The sequence below is a fragment of the Rhynchophorus ferrugineus genome, unplaced genomic scaffold (assembly GCF_030347505.1).
Source record: "Rhynchophorus ferrugineus isolate W39M unplaced genomic scaffold, kcgeb_rfMv2 rfM2, whole genome shotgun sequence".
Taxonomy (NCBI): Eukaryota; Metazoa; Arthropoda; class Insecta; order Coleoptera; family Curculionidae; genus Rhynchophorus; species Rhynchophorus ferrugineus.
In genome coordinates, this window is record NW_027472581.1 from 78261800 (window position 1) to 78288527 (window position 26728).

General features: G+C 30.6%; 1 protein-coding gene across 3 annotated transcripts in view; it reads right to left on the reverse strand.

Annotated features, from left to right (window-relative positions):
- LOC143191352 (interference hedgehog) overlaps positions 1–26728 on the reverse strand; it is a 114167-nt gene that overhangs the window by 68334 nt on the left and 19105 nt on the right. For 2 of the 3 annotated variants that reach the window (XM_076396312.1, XM_076396314.1), the window contains exon 2: positions 11201–11238. The exons of the other annotated variant lie outside the window; for it this stretch is intronic. The gene's annotated coding sequence lies outside the window, so the exon portion shown is untranslated. The remainder of the gene's footprint in view (positions 1–11200; positions 11239–26728) is intronic. 3 annotated transcript variants of the gene reach the window in all.

A 26728-nucleotide genomic window follows, 5' to 3' on the forward strand; every position in this document is an offset into this window, starting at 1 on the left:
GTTCATTCCCAGACCAAATCGGATATTCTTTTTCGACTCATCCATTCGGGATTTCCATAAGACTCTTCACTCGCTCTGATGGTGTTTAATGTCTTCGTGGTTGAAATCGCTGAAGATGAAACACTACAATTCGAATCACACTATCTTCTTGCTATGCTCTCTATCCTTCAAACCCATAAGTTGAATATTTCAAAGACAGTTAAATACAATAGTAAAATGGTCTAAGTTTTAGATCGTGCAAATTAATCCATAAAAATCCCAAGCCATAATTTTTCATCATAATCAATTTGTTGAAAAAGTTTCCATTCCATAGCCAAGTTATATAACTCGGACCACTTTTCGATCAACATTTAAAATTATCAAATCAAGCTACTACGAAAGGTTATGGAGTGATAGAGCATTATTCCCTCTCCTATATATATGAAGACAACTATCAGTCTCAATTAAAATGTTTAAAAATCAAACAATGTTGCGTTCATTTTACTACATGATTCGTAAATATAGTTTCGTTCTCTGAAATACATTGAACTTGCAATATAGTGCAAATCTTAAAATAATATGAGGATTATTCTGATTCTGATCGTTGTACGTCAGAAATAAACAAATTCAACGAGAAACAGGAGTTCTAAACTAAGGTAAAAGAGATGGATGGATATATCGTTATACTATATACAAAATATTATATCCATTTTCGCTCTGCTACCATTTTATATTGCATAACAATACTACAATATAGACTATAACTCATAAAAAGCACACTGCAACAGCAAACAACAAGGTTCATATAAAAAAGCATAGTTAACACCTTCATCAAGTTTAAAACAAACAGGACGAAATCAATATAAAATTCAAGAAAATAAAGCTTTGCAAACTATTATGAGCTTATAACACACAAAATTTGAATACAAAATACTAAAAAACATGATCTTGCTTCTTCAGACAGAACACAAATTAGACCGAAAAATGTGAGAATTCACGAACAACTTCATAAGAAAATAAATATGAAAACACTGAAAATTTTAACACACAATATCGTAGATGTTACTGTTGTTCGTCCTTAAAGTTGTTTCTTAAACAATTAATTAAGTTAAAAATAAAAAATTTTCTTTTACCAAATTATTAATCAGGTACCTCTAAAAAAATTTTTAATACCAATTTAAAAAATGAGTTAATCCATGCATAACTGATTTGTGTTCCTTTGGTATCAAAAGATTTTTCATTAATGACAGATGTTTAGCGTAAACATTCGGCAAGAAACAATCAATAAGTCCCATTACATCAAAATGTAACCGATAATCTTATGTTTAACGACAGATTGATGAATAACAGATGATTTTATTCCCGATTGGGTGTATCGGCTTTAAGAGGATTATAAGCGATTTTTATTACAGACTTTTATGATCAAGCAATATCTTTGTAATGGATTTTTTAATAGAATTTAATTTAACGTTGTCAATTTTTAACAGTTCACCGCTGAAACTAGCTTAATGATATATTATTTAGAAATTTAAAATATATTTATGATTTATAAAGAAAATATGATGAAAATACATATATATATATATATATATACATATATATATATATATATATATATATATATATATATATATATATACATATATACATATATATATATATATATATATATATATATATATATATATACATATATATATATATATATATATATATATATATATATATATATTCATCATCATTATTATCATCATCATGAATCCATAACTGGCGCTCTGAGTGAACGCCTACTTCTCAACCAATATATTATTTATTACCAATATATAGCACAAACTTCATGAAAAGTAGAAGAAGTAACCATGATTAGATTGTGTCCTATTTATCATCATCATCATCATGAAGTCGTAGCTGGTGTTTAGAGAGAGTGTGGCTCCGGCTCCGGACAATGTTAATTAGGTGTTCTTCAATTTCTTTATTCTTGATGTGTGCTATATCTACCCAAAAATAAATGTTACCACAGAAATCTATGAAAAAATATTTCACCTTTGCTCCCCAACTGTACACTCACTGTTGCGTCTTTAAGAAGAATTCACTGTTTATCATCATTATTATTCTATTAATTTAAACAATGAGTTTTTCGAATTGCGAATAACATAATTTAATTTCAATAAACAATATAATACCGTAAAAGTTTTACCTACATATGATGAACATAATGTGAATGTTTTGCCAAATTTCCTTCACTTCTTCCTCCTTACAAATTTTCCTAACACCCGGCTTAAGCTTCGATAAAATTCAAATATTATTGTAGTAGCTTTGCAACATAATTTATTAATTTGTCATGAAACGGTATGTCCAAAAGGTTGAAATTTGTACTGATAGTGATGAAGATACACTACTTAATATTTTGTATTACATTCCATATTATAATAACTAAGGATTAAGTATCCATATTAGTTTAAAAATAATTTAACGATCATTTCATTCAAACGATCATAAATATATTCTAATGTCATCTTATAAGGACAGTATTACTGCATAGAAGATATTATAACAGCTTATGACCTAAAAATACAGAAATTCCAGTTATACATTCAAAACAAAATATAATAACAAATAATATATAATATATATGTATCTAAATCTAAATTTACATCTAAATTAATTTTACAATCTAAATTCATGTATTAATGATTGAGTACACGAAGTTTTTTTTATATATTTATATATTAATATATATATTTATATATATATATATATATATATATATATATATATATATATATATATATTGTGCAGTATAAAAAACAGTTAACATTACCATCAATTTGCATCATAAAACCATAAAATTGTTAAGATAATATATCTCTTCATCAAACAAAATTTCTTAGCCCATAATACATTAATTAATTACAATCAACTTATTAGTTATACATGACTTTAAAAGAACTTATCTGGTCACTTAATTGAACTAATTATTTAAGGTTATCACTTGCCTTCAGCATAAAGCCTTTTAAACAATATATTAGAGAAGTATGTTCCTTAGATCGCAATATATTTCTTATTCTAATAATCACTCATCATCATCACTAGCTTGCATTAATATATCGGTTCTCCGACAAGTTTAAAAGGATTTATCTACATCCATAATGTATTTCTAAGCTAAACAATTACTCAACATCACGACTTATTTGCATTGTAAAATCGTTAGAAACATTAGAGCTGATATATCTTATCTTAAAACATTAGAATTACAAGAACTTTGAAAAGAATTTATCTTATTCACAATGTACTTCTAATTTCAATAATAACGGTATTATCATTTATCTGTTTATACTCCATTACAATAATATATTTAGAGAAATGTATCTTAGTTCACAAATGTAATTGTAATTAAAATAATTATTTGGAGTTATTTTAAAAACATTAGGGCAAGATTGTTTAATGTTTTCTTCAGTTTAAGGCCTTCCTTATCTATATCATACATTATTTTTCTCTCTTTACTGCTTAGTAAAGTAAGTTCCGAATCACAGGCCTCAGCATTAAGCCTACCAACTGACGAGTGACCAACCTAAGATCATCTCAGAAGACATCTGGTTGTACCCTGACTGGTTACTGGCGTAACTGGGATAATTCTCCTCGTTGGATTTTACACGCCTCTTATTATCTTTTATTGCCCCTTAAACATATTCACTATTATCAATAGTCAATAAATTATTGACAAACATAAATTTACGACCATACATTTAAATATGTTTATAAATATCAAAACCCTCTTGATAGCTTCTCTTTAAATAAACTTTTGTAGTAGTTAAAATGATCTAAAACAGCTAGTTTTTCATTGAACTTGATTGAAATGAAGGTTGTGACCAGTATCCATCCAATATTTAGCCAAATCTGATGCCAACGATGTGTGACCCATAACTCACACATCATTTATTTTCTATTATATATTATTTCATTATCATTCAAATTGTTGTTTCAATTGTTCAATTGTTGAGAATCCAGATGAATCGGGGGCCATACCTGAAATTTGTCCATGCTATGGTTCCAAATGGCAAAGATGCCATCCACATAGCTAAATCTGCTAATAATCTAAGAAGTTTTCATGGAATGCTGAATAGTGGCTTGTCTTCAAATATAAGGGGCACCAGAACTTTTCTTTATACTGGAAATATATCTAGTATGAGCGTACAAAACACATTGTTTTATGGTGAAAAGATGGACTTATCATTTTTAAAAATATTTTCATTATTTCTAAAGCCTTATTAATGAGTCTATGCCAAAACTAACATATATATCCCCTGGATATGTTTGGATACTTTGTATCTTGTTTATAAATCCAGCATTTAATACGAGATGACATCTATTAGTTCTTAATGATGTATTTACCAAGATCTTAGGATGGGACAATCAACTGATGCTTAATACCAACATCGAGGACGACAGTTTAGAGCCCATGGTATTCTCTAAGAAATTCTCCTTTAAGAAAATTTCCCAAGAAACTCCTCTATTATAATTTATAAAACGAGTTGCTGTTGGAATTTACACATTTACGATTGATGAGTTAATGTTAGTGTTAATGTATCTTGAATATGAAAATAAATAATTTTAATTTCAGTATCGTAAATATGAAAATAAATATTTTTACTTTGATGTTTACAATTGAGTACATGAACAAGTTGAAGAACTATTTCAACAGTTCAGTTATGTACAGTTATATTGTAAACTAATACGAGTGATAATGTGTAATTATTAGAATTAGAGATGTCTTATGAAGTGAATATAGTACTGAGAAATAATTTGTTACATTAGCAAAAAATATGTTTCGATTTTTTTTAATTAAAAGTTAATGTTCTGTTCGAAATTATATTCTTCGAAACGTGGTAAAGGCGATAGGACGGTCCTCCTACTGTTGCGATAGACGCAGGTTCGAATCCTGCTGGGGCATAGTCATAAATTTATGTTTGCGATTGTTTCAAATTTGTGATTGTCCTAGGTAAGGATGTAAAATTCGGCTGTAGGTCCAGTCCAGATAAACCAATAGTTGGTAAAAGGAGACTTTAAAATATATTAAAAAAAATATTGCTAAATAATAATATTATTGCTAAATTATATTGGAATATTGTTCTTTATTAACGTTATAGGAATTAATTTCAGTTTACAATGTTTTTCTGATTTAGTTATCAACTTAATAAGTTATCCATTCTAAATTTTGTAATACTATAGCTTTTTTATAATAGATAATAATTATCGTAGGTTTTATAAGTAGGAAAAATTGATATAAGAGTTAAATCATTAGGAGCATTACAAAACAGACATATTTGAAATCAATAGTCTAAATATTACGTCAATTATAACTGGAAGATAAAAACGGTCATTCGAACTTTTTTTTAAAGAAAGTTAGAAAAGTTAAAAACGAAAAAGTAGTTAATGGGGGTCTTTCTAAGTTAGATATTTTACTACTTAACACTGACTCAGATGATAATAGTAATATAGTATAAAATGTATAAATATAAGTATAAAAGTATATACGTAATATAGATCAGTCAGATGACAATATAATATTAGAATATAATATTCACAGTTATCATAGAGAGAAAAAACCTAATACCAACACACCAGTTTGGGTTTATTAACAAGCACTCAACAATTGACCAGGTCTACAAAATAACAGATGTTATTGAAAAAGCCTACGAAAGTCAAAATGTATGCTCGATAAGGTTTGGCATGAAGGCCTTGTTCATAAACTACAGAAAATTCTACCAAAACAACACACCGAACTATTAAAATCTTACATTACAACCAGAATGTTTAGAGTCAAACAAGAAGAAGCTTACTCTACAATAAAAGAAGCTAAAGCAGGACTACCACAAGGAAGTGTACTGGGACCAATGCTTTATCTACTTTACATTTGTGATATACCACAAATGGACAATATCACTATGGCTATATTTGCTGATTGACACTGCGATTATAGCTGTCGGAGACAATAGTGACAAAGACTCACGAAAATTATAACAGGCAAGTGACAATATAAATAATTGGACACAAGCTTGTAAAATAAGAATTAATGAAAGTAAATCTGTACATATGCAGTTCACCTATAAACAGACCGTACAAGCACCAATAACATTAAATAACACTATCATTCCATATAGCAACAACGCTATATATCTCGGAATGAATTTCGATGCAAAACTTCGCTGGAAGGAACATATAAAGAAGAAAAGAAAAGAAGTGGAATTGAAATATAGGAGAATGTACTGGATATTTGGAAGAAAATCACAATTATCAGTACATAATAAATTGCTATTATATAAGCAAATATTGAAACCTATATGGACATACGGAGTTCAATTATGGGGATGTTCTGCAAAGAGTAATATAAATAAAATACAAATTTTTTAGAACAAAGTCCTGAGAAGTATTGTGGGTGCACCCAAGTATTATAGGACTGATTACCTACATCGAGACCTTCAGATACCCACAGTCAGTCCAGAAATCAAAAGAATTGCAAGGGGTTATGAGGAAAGACTCCATTCTCATACGAATATTGAAATATTACAACTATTGGATACCACCAGAACAGGACACAGACTCAAAAGAATCAAACCATCTGATCTTGTGTAGTGCTGTGTAGTGAGGTGCATATATTAAAAAATTCAGCAGTGACCTATACAAACATTATTTCACCAGAGACTGAGTTAGGGCCGATGGGTCCTCCTATTTATATACCTAGATTTAAGTTAGCATAAAGGCAAATTGTAGCTTAGACGGAAACGACTAGTAACAATGTATTAATTAAATAATAAAAAAATATATTCACAGTTACCGTGTAGTTACAACTTGGATGCAGCAAACCCTATTCGTTATTATATATAACAATACACACAAAAGACAAAATACTCAGATTGCTCAGTTATCTTAAATCACAATATATAATGGAAAAATCATATGCACACTGACTATCTACCTATAAATTAAATTTTGAAAAACTTTTGCATTATTATGTGTAACAATACACACTATATATCCTTTTAAATGATTCAATATTTAAAATAAGATTTAAAAAATATATATTAAAATTGCCAAGAAATCCAATGAATACACATGTTTGACATTAACTTTCATAAAGATCCAAATTTCTGGTTAATAATTTAATGTTGCATGCATTTGATACATTTATTTTAAATTTATTTATTTAGTTAATTTCTAAATTGACCTTTTGCGTACTTGAAAAATCCTTTAATCGATGTATCTTTAAAGAATAAAAGTAATATCCCACTAATCAAGAAAGCCTCAGTTTTTTGTTCTCATATAATATGACCTTACAACAATATTTTATGGTACCTTGTATCAAAATTACACAAAAATATTCACGATTTAATTCAATTTTAACAGATTATATTAATCTCTAAATATAAGAGGCAACCACCGCATCAATCATTAAATAAATAAAATCGTAGTCTATTAAGTTCATCAGTATTTAAGTGTACTCCAACATTCAACCGTAAATATACGAGACGCAAATTTATTTAACGTTCAAGATTAATAGCATATGATAATAAACGAGGTAGCTAATATTATAAAGCCGATGAATAATGATGTGGGCCCCCGAAGACTGTTAAAGACGAACGGTTAACAATTAATTTAACCTCTCCATAAAAGATATATTTCTATGAAACGTATTATTGATATACGACGAACATATTTAAAACAATCAGACTGATAGCGTTTCAATGATACATAAACAACTTTATTTATAGACGATTAAGCAACGATAGATGTATTATTACAATTTGCAGTGGAGTTTTGAAAGCAGGACGGACCTAGTCGGCGACGTATCGTAGACCTATAACTGCATTCTCTTCTAAACCGAAAATATCCACCGTCTAGAAATAGATTATGATCTGTCGCAATATCCTGAATAATAACCTGCTACTCCTGTTTGTCGTTAGCGAACAATTGTCTAAATATTTTATTTCGTTTCCATCGAGTATAACAAGTTTTTACTTTTTAGGTATATTATTCGAGGGAAACACGTCCGGTATTACTCAAAATATGAAGGTCATAACTTCTCGGAGAGTTTGTTATATTTTTAATTACTTCAAGTCACTCCTATTTTCAGATAAAAATGCCTAACGACCCAACTGTATATATACAATACCAAACTAGGGATGACGACCGAAAAGATAAATATTGATATTCCGATATATTGATACTTTAAAAAGTATCAGTCTATTGTAATTATTCAGTGTATACAGACAGCATTTTAATATTCACTACTTTGTTGCTTGACTTGGCGAATTCTAATGCCATAGTGTTTTAACTTATTATGATGCTGATAAGTCAGTAAGTAAGTGGAGATTTTGATGTAATGACAAAGAACGGTCTGACAAAAACAAAAAAGTTCGACGACAATTACAAAACTTACTGAATGAAAACTCAGCTAAGACTTTCAAATAACTTTCAGACATCTTGAATTAACTGTTTACAGACGCCTATATGCGCTAGGAAAGACATTGTAGTTTAAGAAAGAGATTGTAGTTTCAATGTTTGTCAGACAAAAGAAGAATTTTCTATAGTAGACTGCAATTCACGATAACATGTGAATACATTACGACCAAATTAAGCTCAAAACGTCATTAGTTCGTCTAGGAGAGGCCTTTACATCGACACCGAAGCCGCATATTCATGGTGATAAACTTTTGCTGAGCCTGCCCTCCATATACTGAGATCTGCAAGGTATATTATACTACGAGCTGCTAAAACCAAATGAAAATATTACAGTAGGTACATAGCGACGTTAATTGAACAAATTGAATGTTATAACAAAAAATATTTTTAGAAAAAACGAAGTTACGAACCTACTTCAAACTGATTTTTATTTAGTTATTACTACGACTAATACGTACATATTTTATTTTAAAACCTTCTTTTGTGTTAAAAGTCTAAGTTTGATTATATTTTTACTTTTTAGTGAGTTCCTAATTTATTTTTTGAAGTGGATTCAATTTTTTTTGCAAAAATATTTTATCTTTCTCTTTCTTCAATAAATTACGCAGTTGTTTTATTAAGTTTTACAATGGATAGCCCACGTAAAAGCCCGTATGATTAAAAGTAGGAATAAAGAAACGATGTTTCAGGCACTGAGGCCCGCACCTAGTCTAGGTGATTTGACAAATGCTCCAACCAAACCAGAAAAAAGAAAATTGCTGCTCTATTGGGTAACTTTCTAACTATTATACCGTAGAAACAGTTACCTGTAATGTTTCTACGATTTCTCATATGATATGGTTAGTACTTAAAAAGCAAACAGAAGAAACTTCCGATTTTTCATCATATCAGTTCAGCAATAACATTAACATTATGCACAAATATCTGACTATATTAGATAAAAAAAAATATTTGAAAACATTGTACGTGCCTTTGAAAGTTTACCTCGATTTCCCACTCTTCCGCCCGTCAGACCCTAACTTGTTTCCAATGTGACCAACTCGCAAGTGCATGCTTTTAACGAACATACGTTAAAAATATATATACAGCCGAATAGAGAAACTCCTCCTTTTTGTCTTTCTGTTATATATATATATATATATATATATATATATATATATATATATATATATATATATATATATATATATATATATATATATATATATGATATGATATGATATAGATATGATATGATATATATATATATATATATATATATATATATATATCGATATATCGGTATATCGATACATAGAACAAACCAATATTGTGCGAAAAATTTCGATATTTCAATACTTTTTGGATATCCTTATAACCAAATATTCCTATAATGAATTGTCTTCAATCTTAGCATGTAGAAATTTTGTATTAAATTTAAGTACAACATTTTCTATCTTTGCGGCGATATGGCGATGCCATGTCGAATAAACGATGTAGGTTTTGCTGCCAAACAATCCGACCACTGATCCATCTTCGCAGTTCTTCACCGTTTCGAAGCCGTTCCCAGTCATACTGTATCGATCTGAATAAAGGATCATGAATATCATGGTATGATCAGAAGGTACTATGTCGAGATTAAAACATGTTCGGGATGTTTGAAAAATGACTGAAGAAGTAAAGTCTTATAGACCAGTTTCACTGTCTGAAAGTTAATTGAGAGATTCACTTGAGTTTTCGAGTTAATCTTGCAATTCATTGCTCTCGAACTTTTTTACTTTTCCAGGCAGTCACTTATTAGTGATATCATAATCACCACTTTTAAATCATTGGAACCAAAACCAACAATTAAGACACATATTAGCATCATCCTAAATTTATGAGAGCGTTTTATGGGCTTTGGTAGTAGATTTCTTCTAATCAAACAATAGCCGAATAATTCTAAATGGAAAACTGTTGTTTTATGTAGGGACAAATGTTAAAACCATCAAATTTAACGGTTGCGTTAAGTTGTTTAATTATTATTTACATTCGGACTAATATATGGCGATTTTAATTTTCATTTCCATTTTCATTTTCATACGATTAAATGTGTGACACCTTTTCCTTAGAGTTTAATATTAGTTTCAAGATAGATATATTTTCACGGCCTTCTGTTGTTACTCACGATGGCATGGCATGCTTGCGTGAGTTACAAAATTTCTCTCAGAGTTTACGATGCTATTATATAGACAGCACGCATCTAATGCCACGAATTCCAACAAGAAAAACAGTTATAAAAGACGGAAAATAATTTGCAGTATTTTTGGAGCCCACGATATGCCTTATGAAAAGTATAATTATTGGTCCAGATGTTTTTGAAGTGGTGAATTTGACTTTAGTGAACAGCGATGTGTTGGACAAATCCGAAAACTTATACATCACATATAAACATCTTTTTTCTTTGGGAAATTGTAATAGATAATATAAAGCGTATTTTTAGTCAAGCAGAAAATTTCAAATCTAAGACTGTTTAAGCAAAACCCGGACAAAACAATACATAGACGCCTAAGACACGTAAGGGGTTATTTATTACAAACTTGTCGAAATTTAACAGTTAAAAAGTTTTTAATTGATTATTAATTCATTTATTTTCTTTTTATATGAAATAAATTTTTTCAAAAAAATTAATATCATACACATGATATATTAACATTATATAAGAGTTGTTTATTGGTAATTGTTGCTAAAGCACCTGGTCACTTGATGAAAACAATATATTTATCATATAAAAAAGACTTACCTTTGTGGCTATATTAATCACGTGTTCTACAACAGAATCTGAAAAGAATGGAAAAATCATTAATAAAGATTTTAAAATATATGTCATCTGAATGAAAAACATTTCACTTCCAGTACTACGCTGCACAATTATATATAATTTATAATATGTACCTAACCAAGGCCAAAGATTAATTTTTATTACATGTGAAATATTATTAACAACCCAACATACATATTTATTAAAATGCGATAAGAAGTGATATTGTAAGCGCTGCACAAAAGAAATTTTATCTTTGATAAGTGTATCTTTGAACTTTTTTGAACAAAGTTTCATTCTCTCAAGACGAGCAATTTGGATTCTGATGAATACAAGCTACTGAGATTAGCACGTAATAAATTGCATTTTACATTATTTATGTCGCAAACTTTAGAAGCTACAAACTTTCTTACTCCCCAAAACGTTCCCTTACTGGAACCAACCACGTGATTGTTGAAATGCCCACTCCGTGGCTACAAAACGCTACATGTCTTGGACTTTATTTCAAACGACGTCTAAAATGGACAGATCAACTCCAACTAGCCACTGTGTTTATGCTTGTCTTTTGGTGTATAGGGAGTATTAATATATATCTCCTGTATAGATCAAGTAAATTGCCAGTCTCAATTAAAGTCATTGTATATCAGTACGTTGTGTTTTCTATATGGTTCTCAAGTAAGGAAAGTATCTATTCTATTGCTCAACCCGACTAAAACTTTAGAAAATGCAAAAACTACAAAATAGCACAACATATATCAAGTAACATTAGTCTCTGAGTTGATAAGTAGAATTACTGAAAATTTCAAAAAAGGAAGTTCCAATATCGGTAACAGTTTAATGTCCCTTCTAACTATACTGCAAAATATATGCAGCATAAAACACATACTGCAGGACGGAACTACAAGTCTCACAAAATACTTCTACTTGGTTAAGCAACTGTTTAGAAGCTAATTTAGCAAAATCCCAAAATATAAAAAGCTACCCAAATATAACTAAAATGTAATATAACACATAAAGCACAGAACAGATGCTGTTTGTAAAATATATAAAATAATCATGTGTTTTATCATATATTTTATTAGTATATTATAGATAAAATAAAGCAGGTGGGGCAAAAGTTGCGCTACTATTTTGATTGCGTGCCATCTCGGTTATGTGACGTCTACCTTAGTTTCGCTTTAACCATTGCATTGTGTATATGTCCAAATTTTGTTGTGGATAAATATACGCCACAAGAGCGAGCAGAAATAGTGACAATATTTATTGAAAATAATCGTTCCATTATTGCCACTCAGCGCAAATTACGTCAAAAATATCCTAATCGTCCAGTGCCTCACAAAACCACAACTTAAAGTTTACATGCGAATTTTCGATGATACAGCAGAGAGATCTCGTTCTGGAAGACAGCGGACATCTCGTAACGCTGAAAATGTAGCTCTGGTGCGCGATAGTGTTGCAGAGTTTCCAGAAACATCAATTCGGAGACGTGGTTACATATTTCTGCACGCAGTTTAAGGCGAATCTTGAAAACTGATATGAAAATGTTCCCACACAAAATTCAATTAGTCCAAAAATTGCTACCAAGAGATTCTAATCAACGACTTGAGTAGAGTAATGCAACCCTAAAACTGTCTGGTGAAATTGATAATGAGCAATGAATCCCATTTTCTTCTCAGTGGCCACGTCAATAAACAGAACAATCGGTTTTGGGAAACACAGAATCCTCAATTAATTAATGAAACATCATTGCACCCACTAAAACCAACTGTATGCTGTGATATTCATGCTGGAAACATCATTGGTCCCTATTTTTTTTAATGACCAAAGACATGATTCGAAGTTTTCTTGTGCCTAAAATGAAAGAGCAAGGACTAGAAGACATGTAGTTTCAGCAAGATGGGTCCATAGCACACACAGTTCGTTCAACAATTCAATTATTGAATGACGTTTCTCCACGAAGACTAATTTCGCGAAGTGGCGATTTAGCATATCCAGCCAGATCTCTGGATTTAACATCACCAGACTTTTTCTTATGGTTTTTTTTTAATGAAAAGTTTATGTGAATAAACCTCAAACGATTCAACATCTTAAAGACAATATTCGTCACGAAATTGAAGAAATTCAGCCTCAGATGTTGCAGGATGTCATGAAAAATACTTTAAAAAGAGCCGAAAGTTGCATAGCGAATCGCGGTCATTTAGCCGATATAATTTTTCAATCATAACGAAAAAAAATGTGGAGACCAAATAAACTTTTTATGGAAACCAAACTTACCTATCTTTTCTTTGAGCAAAGTTATTGGCAATCAAAATGGTAGCGGGACTTTGGCCCCACGTTGTCTGAAATTTAATTGTCACTTTTCGAACCAAAAAAACGGTATTGTATATGATATACTTTTTGACATGTGACTTCAATTATGATTACAATGTTTTCGAAAGGCAATCATGTAAACAAGACATTTCTTATAACTTTACAACAACACAATAACATTAATATCAATTTAAAAGTAAAAAGAAAGAAAACAAATGAATATCGACTGGTAATTTCTCTTACCTTAAGTTTTCCCTACTGAAAAGCTGTTATTATCCCCTTTTTGATCTGAAAGTTATACTTTAATGACCTATAATTACCCATCATAAAAGTCAACTGGAATCGACTATTTCGAATAAAATCCTCTATTATTCATTAATCTTCGCCATTATCTCAAAGATAAGTAAAAATACGTTGATGTACAGATTGCGGTTTCTGTTAAATGTTAAATATTCTTTTAAATCTTAATAAATATATAATTCTGTTAAATACCATAAATATGTGTCATTAAGATATAATCCTCAACTAAATAAGAAAGTATGTATATCGGCGAAAATAAAACGCTTGGAGATTTTATTATATTTGTTAAGATTAATTTATGAATCGAAAGTTTAAAAAAAAACTATGGTAAATCTGATATTCAAATAACAAAAACTATCATATATATTCTTAATTGCATAAAGTCATTCAACAAAAGAAAAGGAACTAACCAATTTCAACTGATTTAGTATTATATTCTAAGGGTACTATATCCGGGCAATATAATTGATACTTTAGAACTTCCCAACTAAGCTCTCCCATTTTTTGCCGGGCTCTTGAAGATGTGTGTGGTCTGGTGTTGTTATAAATAAAGACAACGTCCTTTCAACTCTCATCATATGTGACGTCAATCTGTGATCATTCACCTTTTTCGACAGAGATTTTCTACTAATAATGTTATATGATATTAATAATGTTTCAAAGAACCCCAATTCGTTTTTCACTCTCGAAATATCATATAAAGAAATACGATCCATCGATTTTTGTTATAAAATCGCTCATCAATGATTAAAATGTTATTTTATTTTTGAATTTAGATTTTACGGGACAAATTTACATGAACACCTAACATACAGAATATTTTTTTATTAATAAACTGTTAAGCTACAGTCTTAAAATAATACAGTTTTGTCTAAATAGTTTCGATGAAATATTGTCTCATTCTTGTACGAAAAGATCCACCAGTTTTGCCAGTGACGTTGGATTTAGAAATATATTCCTCATTCTCTGCTCTATCTGATGTACTGTAAATATGGCAACGTTTGACAGCAATATTTTAGCCATAGTAAGAACTTCTTTATTCTGGTGAATGATGTGAATGATAAAACCAGTTGAATACCACGTTATTCGGGTCCAAATCACAATGGAACCTCCCCCATGCATAAAACCGGCCATTTGTAGGAAACTATGTAAAGGATGATTCATAACCATACCACACTCTTCAAATGTCCAGGTTTTATAATCGTTGTGCCACTTTTTTCGCATCTTAACGTTGGTTTCCAATATAAAGTGATTCGCAATAGCAGTCCTTTCATGAACGTTAGCTTGTGGAGCTACCGCCGTACTGTTTTTAACGAAACTATGTTACTCAAGTGATTATTGAGTATTGCTGACACTTTTGCTTCGGTAGTTTTAAATTCTCTCGCCATAATCCCTTTTAATTTTTACTGGTCTCTGCGAATTAACTATTGTCAGTCAGTTTGGGCCAGTTTAACAATATTTCTCTTTGCTAATGATGTTTTACTTTGTGTTATATATACTTCCATTACAGTGGATACTGTCGCCTATGAAACTTTAAACAAATCAGCAGTTTTCATGATAGGTTCTACCACTAACCGAGTACTAACGATTTGATTTCTTTCGCGGTCTGAGAGATCACACATTGCAACCAATCGCTTGTTTTAACCATCACAGAACAAGGCGTATTATAGAAAATTTTATTTAAAGAAAGTATTAAATTAGCAATAAACTTTTTACAAGAAAATATTATCTATACCAAAAACTTAATAAAGATGTCAAATACATGACTAAAATCTGTGGCTCAAACCTAAATAAAAGTAAAGGTGCTCATATGATTTTAGCTAGCATAAAATGCTTACCAGCGGTTGCAATATTAGCTACTAGAAAAAGTTTATAGCGTTTTTGGTAATGGATGACATATATCAAAAATACATAAATAAGAATATATTTACATATATTTATATAAATTTACATAAATAACCACATTAAAATCAACAACAGTACTAAAAAAGTAACGCAAAAAAATTAAAAAATAGGGAATGTAGAAGTAAAAGAAAGAAGAAGGAAAAGTATTATAAAGATGGTTAGGTGAAGTTAAACATGATTTATTGGAAATAGAAATGGAAGAGCATGGTAGGATAAATGGAAGACATGGAGAGAAGTTTATTAAAAAATAAAATAAGAAGGTGGAAGCGTCAATACTCCTTCATGAAGTGTATGGAGCCAATCATTAATTCATTTTTATTGCTGTATTAATAGTTTTTGAACTGGAAGATTTATTATTAGTATTATCTGTCTCCATGTCATGTTTGCTGATCAATGATATAAAATGCCAATCACAGTACTAAATGTAACAAAAGTGTCAACAACGTCGTAACAACACTTAAACCAACTGTCAATTCTACCCTCCACTGATTCCCACATTTATATAAATGCAGAAGAAAGAGATCCATAAACTTAACTTTAAACCAGATATTAGTCTGAAGTGGAAACGTAATTACTGGCAATAATCTCATGGAATCCAATTATGTGATCCAGGATTCTAAGATAAAGCTTCTTATAGAGGAGGCAACTCAAGTTCATTCGAGTTCATGTACAACACAGAACTAAACTAATAAGATCAACAACTGATATTCTTCCATCCAAATAAAACATCTACAACTGAGCCACAAAAAAAAAACAGTTTCAACTATGGTGGCCCATAATCTAACGATCTATCTGATATAGATTCAAATATTTTTCGAGTTGTATATTAATGTTGATTATCATTCAAATATATTTCTAGATATTTCAAAATTAATGAGCTATTACTAATGAGCCACCATATTATACATTAGCGGAATAGTTGAAAGCAATTAAATTAAAGATAAATTATTAAAGACGGGCTAATTTCTCGTATGTTAGCAAACTAATGATAACTTTTTATCCAAATTATAATTAACTGAAAAACACCAATTTAATCTACGGTACTATCTGGCTTTTTTCTGTTTCGTCATTACTCATAAGAAGAAAGAATCTTAAAGTTATTCAGTAGTTATAACTGTCATTAAGATAACTATGTAGATATCCTGATGTTAATGATATATACTATTATATTATTCATTAGAATCAACTATTAGAAGCAACAATAGTTTTAGCTAGATAGATATTTTGATTTTATATCATTCATCATAAACCAAATTAAGCATATAATGTGAAAGCTAGTAATAATATTAATTATTATCATCTATATTTAGTAAACTAGCTTAAAAAGACAAATAAAAAAGGCACAGTTATTTAAACAGGTTAAAGCAAAAGAATTAAAAAGTTAATTTTTTTTATTACTCTTCGTGAGTCCACAATCTGCCCTATTGGCAATAAGTATTTCTTCTGTTTATATTATATATACATGGCATGTAGAAAATCACTTCATTAAGCAATCTTCTGTATAAAATATTATCTTAATTAATTAGTCTTATTCTAATGCTTATTCTAAACTCTACATATGTCCAGTAATCAGATCAGGTGGTGTTAAACGTTTTAGTCTACGCACTTCACTATCACGTCGCATATTTAGCTGATTAGCGAGTACATTGGGATGCACTGACACTCTTTCGAAGTACTTCACACAAACACGTTGGATTACACTCGTTATAGGTTCTAGAGGAATATCGCGTTGTATCACTTTATTTGAAATATAGTACGGAACATCAACAATGGCACGCAACACCTTATTTTGGAACCGTTGAATGATGGATATATTAGATTTGCTAGCGGTACCCCATAGTTGAATTCCATATGTCCAAATGGGCTTGAGTATAGACTCATACAGCAATACCTTGTTATCTAATGATAACTTGGATTTGCGCCCAATGCGCCAATACATTTGATATAATTTTATTCCTAGTTGTTTCCGTTTAGAGAGTATGTGCTTCTTCCAGGTTAGGCGTCGATCTAAATGCATACCAAGATATTTAACATGCTCTGCTTGGGGGAGTTGACGATGATTGATATTTACTGGTGAACATGTTCTTCTACGCAGGGTAAACGTTATATGCGTGGATTTTGATTCATTGGCTTTAATGCGCCATGTCTTCAACCATAATTGTATTTGCTCCAGTAGGGTTTGTAGGTTTATTGATGCTGTGACTGGATCTTCATGGGATGCTAAGATTGCTGTATCGTCTGCATATGTTGCCACAGTAGTTATTTTTGTGGTGGGCAGATCAGCCGTATACAGAAGATACAGTACTGGACCCAGTACACTACCTTGCGGAACTCCTGAATATATGGGATTTAATTCGGTATGTTCATCGCCTTGATTTACAATAAAATGTCTGTCAGTGAGATACGATGATTTAGTAGCTGATAGTCCGGATGAGGGAGAAGTTTCTTTAGTTTAACCTGCAAGCCCGTATGCCATACTTTGTCAAAAGCCTGAGATATGTCTAGGAAAGCAGCCGAACAATATCTTTTGGCATTTAGGTCAGCGTTTATTTGGTTTACAAGTCTATGCACTTGTTCTATAGTCCCATGCTTATTGCGAAAGCCAAACTGATGTTCTGGAATAATTTTTCTTTTTTCTATTATATAGTTTAGTTTTTTTATGTATAATTTCTCGAAAACTTTCGAGATTATTGGTAATAAACTTATAGGTCGGTAGGAGGTCACATCTTCTGGTATTTTTCCTGGTTTAAGTATCATTAATATTTTAGCTACTTTCCAGATACTAGGGAAGTAATTAATTCGTAGCATAGCATTAAATATATATGTTAATAGTTTTATAGCCTTTTCTGATAGTTCTTTTAAAATTTTGCCAGTAATTAAGTCATAACCAGGAGCTTTTTTAATATTAATCTCTCTCATTATTGTATGTTTAACTTTTTTGACCGTTAATTTCTCGTGCGGTAAATCCATTTGAAATGGCGAATCTAGAAAGCTAGTAATTTTATTTTCGTCATCTTTATGTAGCTGAGACTGGAAAGGTTTAAAAACATTTTTGAAGTGTTTTGTGAAAATGTCGGCCTTCTCTTTACTGCTTCTCGCCCAATTATTTTCGCTTGTTTTAATAGGTGGGTTATGCTGCTGGGATCTCCTAAGCTTTTTTGTTGCTTTCCACAACGAATAGTCTGTAGCCTCAGTTGATGTCAAGTTTTCTAGGTATTCTTGAATGCCTTGGTTCTGTTCGATTTGGATTAGATCTCTCAGCTCTTTTATGGCCCCATTAAATTTTCTTTTATTCTCTTCAGTCCTTTGCTGTCGCCAATTTCGTCGTAACTTTCTTTTTTCTGCTATCTTTTTCTGCATTGTACATGATATATGTGTATTTTTTCTTGGAAATGTTTCACTGTTGGGAGTCGCGGAATATGCTGCCTCCTGTATATTTTTTGTAAGATTTATTGCTGCTATTTCTATATCCATTTCAGTTTGTAACGGTAAGTTTAGAGAGATATTTTGGTCTAAGTTTTCTCTAAATGAGGGCCAGTTAGTTCTATTATTGCACAGAGAAGGGGGTTTATCTTTGATGGTAATTTTTGAAGAAATTGTTACTATTATTGGTGAATGATCAGAAGACATAGCCGAACATGATTCTGCCTGACACTTTTTTGGATCAATATTTTTTGTAATACAGAAATCTATTGTATCTGGTTTTTTATTTCTGTCTGAAGGCCAATATGTTGGTTCACCAGTAGAGATATGTTGTAAGTTATCTATCCTTATGGCTTTGAGCAGTTCTCTACCTTTTGAGGTTATTATTCTTGAACCCCACATTAAATGTTTTGCATTATAATCTCCTCCTGCCATAAATCTATTACCTAGCGTACTGAAGAATTCTTGAAATTGTTCTGCCTTGTTGTTATGTTTGGGTGGGCAATAAATCGCAGAAATTGTTAATGGTCCATGGGCTTCCTCTATGGTTATACTGGTGGCTTGCAGGTAGTCTTTGCGGAATTTTTTTTTTTCGAAATGCTTTATATCATCTCGAATTATTATGGCTGTATAGTTAAATTTTGAATAAAATTTTAAATATCTTTACTATTATTATGTCAAGAAATTGACATTGAAGAAATTATAAAAACTTCATAAACTTAACTTTAAACCAGAATATTAGTACGTTAGCAAATTGATGATAACTTCTTATCCAAATTATAATTAACTGAAAAACACCAATTTAATCTACGGTACTCTCTGGCTTTTTTCTGTTTCGTCATTACTCATAAGATGAAAGAATCTTAAAGTTATTCAGTAGTTTCAACTGTCATTAAGATAACTATGTAGATATTCTGATATTAATGATATATACTATTATATTATTCATTAGAATCAACTATTAGAAGCCGCAATAGTTTTTGCTAGATAGATATTTTGATTTTATATCATTCATCATAAACCAAATTAAGCATATAATGTGAAAACTAGTAATAATATTAATTATTATCATCTATATTTAGTAAACCAGCTTAAAAAAGACAAATAAAAAAGGCACAATTAATTAAACATGTTAAAGCAAAAGAATTAAAGAGTTAAATTTTGGATAAAATTTACTATTATTATGTTAAGAAATGAAGAAGAAAAAAAAAGATAAAATTATAGAAATAAACAAAAGATAAAACATATAGATAAATAACCATATAAAAATACCTAAAAAAGGTTATATTTACATATATTTACATAAATTTACATAAATACTCTCCTTTGGTACAAAACTCAATAATATATGAAAAGTATAAAATAATTCATTTTGCAAATTTTTACAGTTATCTGTAGATATTATGCATTGGTGCTCTTCTATCCATGTTAACTTCATAAGACAACCCTCTCAATTATATTAATATGTAACATTAACTACTAATATCATTATAATTTAATTAATAATATAACATTGAAAAATAATGAAAATTTATTTAGTGTTACTCAAATTCAATGTAATTCATGAAAACATTGATGCACTCTTTAATTAGTATAGTTAAAGAATAATAATATTTAGCCTATGTTAAACAATAACGCAACTCAAAACAATTAAAATGGAGAATGTGTAAAATAATTGATTAATTGAAGTGTGAGTTAACATTTTCAATCCATTCTTACCTCTATTTGTACACAGATAGATAAATATTAGGGGTGCAGATTGAAACCCGCTAGTTAATATGAATATGTTACGGCAAAACGTTTGTCCACAATACTTCATCTTTACATTTGCGAGTTAGACATTAGTGGCTAGCTAGTTTTAGGCCCAATAAGTGCCATTTGATGAAAATGCTGCTTTCTTGCTTTTTCTTTCTGCTTTTTTGCTTCTCAGATGAGGTCAGTAGGATGATAAAAAAACAAATGAAATGGACTTCCACGTTGAAAATAAAAAACTATTTGCAGCTGTAAAAATTTTGTAAAAATGAGCGCAAAGAGCATTAAAGACGCAGAATTGGAGGAGTTCCGTAATCAAGATTGTTGCTAAACTCATCAAAAGCTAAGCTCACTCATTAGAGTTATTCAACAAGTTATTTCCCATATATTAAATGGCCCAAAAAATGGCATTTCCTATTATATGAATTGGTCAGAGGTCTAGAGACATACCTGGCATTCTTTTCATATATTGACAATTATTCCAACGACCGAAAAGAAAATTATTTTTGCATATTACCGTTACTGGAGATGAAAAGTTGATTTACAATGACCAGTACAAGTGGAAAAACGTTTCCACATCCATGACAAAGATAAATATCATAACGCGAAGGTCTTGTTGTGTCACAGATGGGATCAACTTGGCATGATGACTAGAGCCAAGCGAACCAATTATAGAGGCATGATATCGAACTCAAATTATAGGTTTGAGCTGGATATTAAAATAAAACCGGCCACCATGTAGCTCAGGATGTAGAAGTTTGTCTTAAAATGCCAAAATGGAACTACTAGCCTACCCGCTATATTGTCTAGATACTTTTTCTTCAGGTTATATCTACATGTTACCAGAAAGATAACCCAAGGATGTGGATGATGATAATAAAGCTTTAAAAATAAATATAACATTATTTACTTTCTTGGTGAAGTATTTAATATCGATGTAGACTCTACAAAGGACAACAAATAATACGTCATCTGACCCTCAACTCTATAACATGCATACTATATGGTTTCCGGGATTTCGATCGTAAATCATCATGTTAGAAACATTCAAACATATACTGAGAAACATAATCAACCATACAAATCAAAAAAGTGCAATTAACAGGTTAGTTATACATTTAAAAATAGTAAATATTCAAAAATAGCTCCGAACCTTAGTGTTGTGGCCGTATTTATTTTGTAAGTCGAAGCCAATGTAACGTGTCGAACGCAACGGAAAATGGCTCTTTGGCACAATTGCGTCGATATATTTCCTCGAGCGAAAACTCGCATATTATCACGTATACGCTATTTAGTTCTCTCCATTTTTTTGTCTTTAACAGTTCTTCTGCGGCACGTATCGGCCTTTGGTTCCACTGTTAACTATAAGAGTTGTAACGCTGTTATTTGTTGATTCGTTTCAAAGGAGAAATATATGTTGCCAAGAAAAAAGAAAGAAAAAAATATGTCTTTGATGTTAGATTTTTTTTTATATTTAATAAAATACTTCGAGCGATAATTGATTTTACTAATTTTACAGCAAAAAGCTAGAAGGGTGATATACCTAGAACAATAATATTTAAAACACATTCTGTAACAATTGTAACAACATCACATTTACTGGGAATTCTCAAAAAAATACTCTTAACCTAAATTGAATATATAGTATAGCGACCTTGAGGCATGTCGAATTTTACATAGTGGAATAACGGTCTACAAAATACCCAGAAATATAATCCCAAATGTTGAACACGGGCGGGGTGCCAGCAGCACCAACTAGAACCCAATAACGAATAGCTGGCAACACCGAGACGCTGATTTGGGATGCTATTGAAGGGTATTTCCAATCATTCAGTAACCGACCATCGTTTGGTTTAGACGTGCCATCATCGACTGCCCAAGCCTCGTCTCCAGGTAACACCGCTTCGTATTTTTCACATTTTTTATATAGCCAATAAATAACGCTCACATAATGTAAACACCCCTCTTTCATTTCGCTTTACCTCCATTCACCGAGCCATATCAGTTTACCCTAAAATAGCTTAGTCCGAATTTTGATACCAAGCTACTCAAAACTCACGGCTATATATAAAAAACAAATCATCATTCATCTTCTTCCCAAATCCATTCTTCATTTTTCCAAAAAACTAGCGGTTTTTAGATGTAATATTGATTTCAAACTCGTATGAAACATTACACATAGATTGTATGGAACATTATATACCGATTAAAAAAAGACAAATATGTATCATCAACACAAACATCACAAAAGTTAGGAAACAATGTAGTAATATTTCAAGATAATTATCAATCATATATTATAATATTAACAACTTGCATATTGTAAAATCTTCAATATTACAAAAATTACTTAACAACTTTCAAAAACAATTTTCCTACAAAATAATAAACAGTTTAATATAATATTACATATTACTCTTCAACAATGATTAGGATCATAATTCTTATTAATAATGCCAGAATACCAGTATAGTTAGATCTTATAAAATGATTACTAATAACTTATTATAGTTTAATAATGTATTCATTATATATAACTACTTAAAATAAAAAATGATAAGATAAAAGAAACTATAATATAGCCAATTAATCTTGTCTTTTATATCTCATATCATATAACTATTTCAATATTTTTTTATGACTATTAATAGGTTGTTGCTAGTCTAGTTTCCTACTAATCTATAGTTTGTTTATATAATAGCTTGGTAAAATGTAAATAAATCTTTAGGAAAACTTTAGATTTTCTTTCAATTAGCCAAGACATTTTTTTTATATTTCAAATCCAGTTCTTTTCTTTTCTTTTTCATATGTTCCTTTCAAGAGACTTGCGTCGAAATTCGTAAATATACTAATTATAAATCGTTATGTAAATTCTATATGCACCGCTTTTCTTTGGTTAGATTTTATTTTCCATTGTGGGTCTAGTTATTTATTTTGCTAGTCGCCTTTCATAATTTTTTTGTTGCCTCTTCGTTGTTGCCTTCAACAGCAAGCATCACAGTAGCATCAACAAATGTGGCCATAGTGACATATTCTTGGTTTATTTTATTGTAAAATAGGCTTCCTCTTGTTTGACTCTTGTTCCTTTATTAAAAATTTCTGAAATTTGTGGAAAAATCCCACATGCCAAACATTGTCACATACTTCGGATACATTTATTTCAATATTTAAACAATTAAATTTAATCAGAACATACACATAATGCCTAGTAGCTATGGATTGGAAGAAAGGATATTTTGTTTTCAATGGAAAAGGGAATAAGGAAAGAACGGAACTGGAGAATATTAGCTTGGGTGAATAGTTTTTTTTTAGATGGTTAGTGCTTTTCAACACCTTACTCCAATTCCAGGCCTGACTGATGAAACAATAACTTTTAGTTAAAATTAAACTTTAGTATATACAAGAGTGATATCTTGTAGAACGAAGCGTCATTCCTTGGAGCAATCTATTAAGGTAAACAGCCAATAGTCACTAGGATCTGGCTTTGGTGGTGGCTGGCAAAAGAATCTAAAGCGCAATTCCTCCAATCTAACCATCATTTTCATCGACTTGCTTCGCTATAACTAATATAACTTGTAAACAAAAGGCCAGAAAGCACTTGAAGATTAGGACTACTGGGTTAGATTTAGAAATACATCATCCAAATGTAAAGGATGCCAAGTATTATACTAAAAATATTTTTAACAAAAAAATTGAGCCCACAAGAAATAAAAAGGAACTCACTAAAAATTCGTACAACCTAGGTGATTTGACAAATGTTCTGACCAAACTAGAACAACATTAAAAAGTTATACTTCTACGGCTTCCCATACAATATGGTTACTGTTTAAAAAGCAAATTGAATGGCACTGAACGACTTCCGGTCTTCCGTCACGTCAATTCAGCAATAATATTATACACCAATATCTGATTATTTTAGATAAAAATAATATGTGAAAACCTTGTACGTGCCTTTAAAATTTGAGAAATTCCCTCGATCCCCCTCCCCCCTTCAGCACCCATAAGATCGTAACTTGTTTCCAATGGGACTACCTCGGAACTGCACTCTTTCAAATAAAAACAATTTTGAGAATCTGTCCATAATTAACGAAGATCCTCGAATACAAAAAATTTCATTTGATTAAGACTTATTAAGGCACCTTAATTAAGTCTTCAAATTCTGAACTAAAGATTTCATATCAAAATTTGGAGCAATATTAACCTGCCATAGTGTATTTGACTAACTTTTGTCTAGTGATGCTACCTATGTAACTACCTATTATTAGAGACCAAACTTATAATAATTATATATATAATTTTTTAATTATATATAAAAACTATCCGGAATTGTTAATACAAAGTACGTATTACAACAATAAAATAAAATTTATTTCAACACCTTTAAAAAAGGCCATAAGACCATTACTTATTTGATAAGCTAATTGACCCCTTCATCAAAAAACTTCATTCAAAGAACTATGACCTCCGGAAATGGAATTATTAAACGATTAATAATTTTAACTATGATAGAAATCGAAACTCGAAATCTCACTCGAGTGACACTACATTTCCTGTTCAAAATATTAGACATAATATTAGGAACAGAAGTTAGAAGATCTCTTAATATAACTCTCTATGACTCATATGATGATCTTCAATCACCAAGATATTTTCGTCGTTCGTAACTAATGAAGGTCAGCTAGAATGAAGTAAATCAACTATAATTTAACGACCTGCTTTGAATTCTTTATACCATTCATGTTTCTGTATTTTTCTGGTCTTGTAACGTTTTCAAGGATTCGTCACATAATAAAAATTCATTTCAAAGTTCGCAGGGTACCATCTATTCACCAATAACGAATTTTATCTTTGCTGAAATATTTAGTATAAAACTACTTTAAAATGATAAAATACTAAACACAGATTATTTGTAATTCTGTCCTGGGCATCGCAGTTGAAGCTCATAGCCGCATAAGTCAGTTACATTGAAAATAAGGAACGCTTCAGGTCCCGGGATCCGCTGCCTAGCCTAAGAGACTTGAGAAATGCTCTAACCAAACTAGAACAACAACAAAAAGTTGCCCCCACCGGGAATCTAACCCATGAACACCCTCCGTGTGTAAACTGAATGCCCTAACGTTACACCGTAGAAGCAGTTGCCTAAAATACTTATACGACTTCTCATATGATATAGTTAGTGCTTAAAAATCAAACAATGACTTTTGCACTAAACGACTTCCGATTTTCAGTCACATCAGCTCAGCAATAATATTATACCCAAATATCTGATTATTTTAAATAAAAAATATGTGAAAACTTTGTACAAGTCTTTGAAATTTGCAGGTTTCCGTTGATTTCCTCTCCTTCCCCCCATCAGGTCCTGACTTGGTTCCAAGGGGCCCACGTCGGAAGTGAGATTTTTCGAATAAAAAAATAATTTTAAATATCGGTCTATAATTGACAGAGAAATCGGCGAACATACATAAAAAATATATACAGACGAACCTCCTCCTTTTTTGAAGTCGGTTATAATTGAAAACATCATGTTGTCTAACATTGAGTTTAGAACAGAGCAGATCAGACTCAAAATAAATTAATTATACAGGTTAGTCGGAAGCTAAGTTCACTAAATCTCAAGTAAAATTGATTTATCTGTCAATTATAAAGGCTATTGGACTTTATGAAAATATAGGGTTGCACTAGAACTGAAAATTACGAATTAAGGTTACTAAATCACAGCAACGTAGGAGCAATACAGCTATCGCAGAATACGCAGGAAGTCAGAAGATCGAAAAGAACAAAACCACACCAACTTGCATAGTATAAAAGTTAAATTGATCA